The sequence below is a fragment of the Armigeres subalbatus genome, chromosome 3 (genome assembly GCF_024139115.2).
Source record: "Armigeres subalbatus isolate Guangzhou_Male chromosome 3, GZ_Asu_2, whole genome shotgun sequence".
NCBI lineage: Eukaryota > Metazoa > Arthropoda > Insecta > Diptera > Culicidae > Armigeres > Armigeres subalbatus.
The window spans coordinates 101,555,522-101,562,733 of NC_085141.1; positions in this window are offsets into that span (position 1 = coordinate 101,555,522).

Genomic DNA, 7,212 nt, shown 5'->3' on the forward strand with positions numbered 1-7,212 from the left:
GTAACCTTTGCTGCTGCTAGAGGGATGGCAATCAGCAGTACCAACTTCGCATGTAAGAATATCCGCAAACACACCTGGCAACATCCGAGTGGAGACACTTGCTCACGACGGACGACATTTCTCGGATGTTATAGGTATAAGGGCCTCCAGAGGCCTCCAAAAATCCGGGCGCGACTTTCTAGCGTCACAAATTCACGAAACAACAGAACGATGCGTTTCAATATCCAACGCACGTAAATTGAAGGAGTTGCTGAACAGTACCACCAGAAGCTGGATGAGCGGATAGGAGATGCCACCGGATCTGGCGACATCAACAGATTGAGAAAAAATATCCACGAAGCTGTGACTACAACAGCGCAGGAGAGACAGTAGGATTAAGGCAGACATTTTCGTCTTATCGTCATAGTCTCAAATATCAATCAAATAGAAGCTTTTTTGCCAAATTCATCCGTACCCAATCGTAAGCTTAGGCGAAACGTTCTGCTATAATGGAGTTCTAGCAAAATGACGTTGCTTTCATTGATTTTAGCCCCTTTGACGATGGACGGAAATACCTGCCATGTCCCTATCAAGGGCAGAAGAGAAACGAATCCACACGGCAAAGAGGCAACACGAAGAGAGTGTGATAGCTGAAGCGCAGAAGAACATAGATAGAAACGATATGCGGAGGTTTTACGCAACCGTCAATGGCGCGCGGCATAAGACTGCGCCAGTGCCCGCCATGTGCAATGACCGAGAAGGGGATTCGCTGACAGACAAACCCGAGCAGCAGCAGCTTATGTGTGGCCCGATTTAGTCACAATTAGGAACCAGTTTCATTAGACTTGTGCTGCTTGGGAAACTATGGTGGCAGCCAGGTGGAAGGTCGACGAGAAGGATGAAGTAAAGAAGGCTCTAAAATAGCTGAAAAACAGTAAAGCTGCTGGGAAGGACCATATCCCGGCCGAGCTTCTCAAACACGGAAGTGAGCAGCTGCATCAATCAATCCACCACATTATCCAGAAAATATGGGAGGATGAAGAACTGCCTGCCGGCTAGTTGGATAGCCTCATATGCTCAATCTATAAGAAAGGGCACAGACTAAAGTGTGCCAATTACAGAGGGATCACCCTTCTGACCTCGGCGTACAAAATCCTGTCGCGTATCCTGTTTAACAGACTGAGACAGCTTCGTCGGCGAAAACCAGGCAGGTTTTCGTGAGGGCCGATCAACGACGGATCAGATGTTTATCCTGCGGATGATCCTTGATAAATTCCGAGAGTACAACTTACAGACTCACCATCTGTTCATTGATTTCAAAGCAGCGTACGATTCAGTGAAAAAAAATGAGCTGTGGCAGATAATGTCCGAACATGGTTTTCCGGAGAAACTGATTAGACTGATACGTGCAATGCTGGATGGCTCGAAATCAAGTACTCGGATTGCAGACGAAGTGTCAACCTCGATTGTGACTTTAGACGGATTGAAGCAGGGTGATTTCGTATTTATTGTTTAACATTTCACTCGAGGGCGCTATTAGGAGATCTGGCGTGCAGAGGAACGGCACTATCATCACATGGTCGCATATGCTCCTGGGCTTTGCGGACGACGACATCGACCTCATTGGAATCGATCACAGAGCAGTAGTGGAGGCTTTTGTCCCACTGAAGAAGGAGACGGCGAGGATAGGATTAACCATTAACTCTACCAAGACAAAGTACATGGTGGCATGTAGAGATAGAGGAAGACCTAGTGGTATTGGTGCTGAGAAAGTGCTTGATAGGGATGTGTTTGAAGTTGTTGACGAATTTGTTTACCTTGGAACGCTTGTGACATGTGACAATCACGATTCCCGTGAAGTGAAAAGACGTATTGCTGCTGCGAATATGGCCTTTTACGGATTACGTAACCAGTTTAGGTCCCGCAACATGCAGATGGAAACGAAATTTGCTCTATACAAAACTTTGATACTACCGAGCAATTCTCTGTGACATCACGATTTTTTTTTTGTATTTTTTGATTACCCTGAAATTTTGAATGTACATCCTTTATGGCCAAAAACATTATCTGCATCATTGGTTTGCCATTTTAACTCTGGTGTAACTTTTGACAAGGGCCTAAGCAAAAACACCTTGAACACTTTCAAGGAAATATAACTTGAAAACGGCTTGTCCGATCATTCTGGTGTCTTTGGCAAAGTTTTAGGTAATCAATGGGGCTATGTGAAAAAAAAAAATGAAAAAAAAATATTCAAACCTTAAAAATTAAACCTAAAAATCGATTTTCTCAAAAACGAATTTTTCAATATTTTTTATTTGTTGAATGTTTACCCTGAGACAAATCCTTGATAAATTCCGGGAGTACAACTTGCAGACACATCATCTGTTTATTGATTTCAAGGCGGCGTACGATTCAGTGAAACGGAATGAATTATGTCAAATTATGCTTGAACATGGCTTTTCGGCGAAACTGATACGGCTGATTCGTATAACGTTGGACGGATCGAAGTCAAGTGTAAGGGTTGTGAATGAAATATCGATGTCATTTGTTACCTTAGATGGATTAAAGCAGGGTGATGCACTCTCGAATCTACTGTTCAATATAGCGCTCGAGGGAGCGATTAGGAGAGCTGGTGTGCAAAGAAGCGGTACCATTATCACAAGATCGCATATGCTCCTGGGATTTGCGAACGATATCGATATTATCGGGATTGATCGCCGTGCCGTGGAAGAGGCTTTTGTGCCTTTTAAAAAGGGACAGCGAGGATTGGACTCACGATCAATACCAACAAAACGAAGTACATGGTCGCTGGCAATCAACGTGGGTTCATTAGTGGTGGTGGTAGCGAAATGATGCTGGATGGTGAAAAATTTGAAGTGGTAGAAGAATTTGTGTATCTTGGAACATTAGTGACGTGCGATAAAGATGCTACTCGCGAGGTGTAAAGACGTAATGCAGCTGCAAATAGGGTTTATTACGTACTTCGTAACCAGCTTAAGTCCCGTAGTCTGCAAACGAAAAGAAAGTCACGCTGTATACTACTCTGATTCTTGTAACCGTTGGTCACAAAATACAGCTTGTAGCTCCACCACAAGCAAATATTCCTTGTTTTCCTGTTAATCCTTCGTGAGTTTTTTCTGTTTAGTAGTCCGACCCTGTCCTTGTCAAAAGAACTCACACGTTTATGCTGTTATGTCTGTCATCCAACTGTCATATTGTTTGTTTGCAGCGGTTTGAACGTCTACTTGTTTGCAAGAAAGTACGCAAAGCAAATTAAAAAGGTAACCCAGAGAGGACCGTTAAACCATAAATTAGTAATTGTTCGTGTCCGTTTCTCAAATTCATAGGTTTTATATTATTATTATTATTTATTCAGACTAAGGCCGAAGTGGCCTGTGCGGTATATAAGAGTCTTCTCCATTCGGCTCTGTCCATGGCTACACGTCGCCAACCACGCAGTCTACGGAGGGTCCGCAAGTCATCTTCCACCTGATCGATCCACCTTGCCCGCTGCGCACCTCGCCTTCTTGTGCCCGTCGGATCGTTGTCGAGAACCATTTTCACCGGGTTACTGTCCGACATTCTGGCTACGTGCCCGGCCCATCGCAGTCGTCCGATTTTCGCGGTGTGAACGATGGATGGTTCTCCCAACAGCTGATGCAATTCGTGGTTCATTCGCCTCCTCCACGTACCGTCCGCCATCTGCACCCCACCATAGATGGTACGCAGCACTTTCCTTTCGAAAACTCAAGTGCGCGTTGGTCCTCCACGAGCATCGTCCAGGTCTCGTGTCCGTAGAGGACTACCGGTCTAATTAGCGTTTTGTAGATTGTCAGTTTGGTACGGCGGCGAACTCTATTCGATCGGAGCGTCTTGCGGAGTCCAAAGTACGTACGATTTCCAGCCACTATGCGTCTCCGAATTTCTCTGCTGGTGTCATTTTCGGCAGTCACCAGTGAGCCCAAGTACACAAATTCTTCTACCACCTCGATTTCGTCACCACCGATGCAAACTCGCGGTGGGTGGCTCACATTGTCTTCTCTTGAACCTCTGCCTATCATGTACTTCGTCTTCGACGTGTTGATGACTAGTCCGATCCGCTTAGCTTCCCTCTTCAGTCTGATGTAGGCTTCCTCCATCTTCTCAAAGTTACGTGCCATAATATCTATGTCGTCGGCGAAACCAAATAGCTGGACGGACTTATTGAAAATTGTACCACTCGTGTTAATCCCTGCTCTTCGTATTACCCTTCCAAAGCGATGTTGAATAGCAAACACGAAAGACCATCACCTTGCCGTAACCCTCTGCGGGTTTCGAAGGGACTCGAGAATGCCCCTGAAACTCGAACTACGCACATCACCCGATCCATCGTCGCTTTGATCAACCGTGTCAGTTTATCCGGAAAACCGTGTTCGTGCATTAGCTGCCATAGCTGGTCCCGATCGATTGTATCATATGCGGCTTTGAAGTCGATGAATAGATGATGTGTGGGCACGTTGTATTCGCGGCATTTCTGCAGTACTTGGCGAATGGCGAACACCTGGTCCGTGGTGGAGCGTTCGCCCATAAAACCCGCCTGGTACTGCCCCACGAACTCCCTTGCAGTTGGTGCTAGTCGACGGCATAAAATTTGGGAGAGTACCTTGTAGGCGGCGTTCAGCAATGTGATTGCGCGGTAGTTGCTACAATCCAGCTTATCGCCCTTTTGTAGATGGGACACACGACACCTTCCATCCACTCCTGCGGCAAAACTTCCTCCTCCCAAATCTTGGTAATGACCCAGTGCAGCGCTCTAGCCAGTGCCTCACCACCGTGTTTAAATAGCTCTCCTGGTAGTTGGTCAACCCCAGGGGCTTTGTTGTTCTTCAGCCGGCCAATCTCCTCCTGGATTTCCTGGAGATCCGGAGCCGGTAGAATTATGTCCTGCGCGCGTTCTCCCAGGTCCATCACCATACCGCCATCTTCGTCTGCCACATCGCCATTCAGGTGTTCTTCGTAGTGCTGCCGCCACCTTTGGATCACCTCACGCTCGTTCGTAAGAAGGTTCCCGTTTATGTCCTTACACATATCAGGCTGTGGCACGTGGCCCTTACGTGAACGGTTTAACTTCTCATAGAACTTTCGTGTGTTATTAGCGCGGTACAGTTGCTCCGTTTCTTCACGGTCTCGATCTTCCTGCTGGCGCTTTTTCCTCCGGAAAATCGAGTTTTGTCTGTTCCGCGCCTGTTTATATCGTGCCTCGTTCGCCCTCGTGCGGTGTTGCAGCAATCTCGCCCATGCTGCATTCTTCTCTTCCACTAACTGCTCACATTCGCCGTCATACCAGTCGTTTCTCTGATCCGGGGCACCGTGCCTAGTGCAGCGGTTGCGGTGCTACCAATGGCAGATCGAATATCTCTCCAGCCATCTTCAAGAGACGCTGCGCCTAGCTGCTCTTCCGTTGGAAGTGCCACTTCCAGCTGCTGCGCGTATTCTTGGGCTAGTCTACCGTCTTGTAGCCGCCCAATGTTAAGCCGCGGCGTCCGACTTCGACGCGTGTTGTACACCGTCGAGAGTTTTGAGCGCAGGCATACTGCAACGAGGTAGTGGTCGGATTCAATATTCGCACTGCGGTAAGTGCGGACATTCGTGATGTCGGAGAAGAATTTACCGTCGATTAGAACGTGATCGATTTGGTTTTCCGTCTCTTGGTTAGGTGATCTCCATGTGGCCTTGTGGATATTTTTGCGGGGAAAGAAGGTGCTTCGGACTACCATTCCGCGGGAGGCTGCGAAGTTTATGCATCGTTGGCCGTTGTCATTCGATACGGTGTGCAGACTATCCGGTCCGATGACCGGTCTATACATTTCCTCCTTCCTACCTGTGCGTTCATGTCACCGATGACGATTTTAACGTCCCGCAGTGGGCATCCATCGTATGTCTGCTCCAGCTGTGCGTAGAACGCTTCTTTCTCGTCGTCGGGTCTCTCTTCGTGTGGGCAGTGCACGTTGATGATGCTATAGTTGAAGAAACGGCCTTTAATCCTCAGCTTGCACATCCTTGCGTTGATTGGCTGCCACCCAATCACGCGTTGGCGCATCTTACCCAGCACTATGAAGCCGGTTCCCAGCTCGTTGGTGGTGCCACAGCTTTGGTAGAAGGTAGCCGCTCGATGCCCGCTTTTCCACACTTTCTGTCCTGTCCAGCAAATCTCCTGCAGCGCCACGACGTTGAAGTTGCGGGGATGTAATTCATCGTAGATCATCCTGTCGCAACCTGCGAAACCTAGCGACTTGCAATTCCATGTTCCAAGCTTCCAATCGTGATCCTGTATTCGTCGCCTAGGTCTTTGCCGATTATATCGAGTCGCATTATCTCTTATATTGTTCGTAATGATTGGTTTTCTAGGCGGCTTATTGGGCCTGCGCAAACCTCCTGTCTCGTCGGAGGGCCGTCGTGTCAGGGCTGTTTAGCGTCCCACCTAACACCAGGACTTGGGCTTGTGCGCTTTGAGCGGCACACGGTCGCTTTGGTGGGGCCTACTTGCGGATACATGCAGCTTTTTATAGAGGTTTAACAGGGCCCACTGTCAAACCCCACCACATCCTAGGCAAGCCCCACAACTCGCAGATGGCCTGGGAGGGATCGTCAAGCCCTTGGACATAGTCCCTGCTGCCCTGAACATATATGCTTGGGCTAAATCGATGTCGTTCTTTCTGTCCGTGTCCATCAAAGGAAATATAGAAGTGCGCGACGTGATCCTAAAGTTAAAGTTAGTGTTAATTGTTAAAAATTTAATGGTGTAAATTATTAAACTTTTTTGGTGTCATTGTAGGTTAAAACTTAAAAGTAGTAGTAGATCTTAAAAACTATTATCACATTTCAAAGTAGTACGGTTAGTTGTTGAACAAAAGTGTATGTTATAATATTGTTCTAATTGTTTCATTGTTTCTAGTATAATAGACTATAATAAGCTACACGAAGAGTGAAGAAGCATTGTTTAAACCCAATTAGCCTCACGAAAAGGTAAATGCCAATATGTTAGTTTTAAGGAAGTTTGTGGATGTAGTGTGGTACTGGCGGGATGGGCAAAATTATGTGTGATTATGTGCTAATCTGCTTTGGCAGGTCCGTCCAACGGGCGTTTTTTGCGAGTGCTTGCCTGGCAAGCCGATCTTCCCCAGAACCCCCGGAACAACGTCTTAAAGGCTGAAGGATTGGAATCCGTCAACACATTCCGATCGGGAATATCCC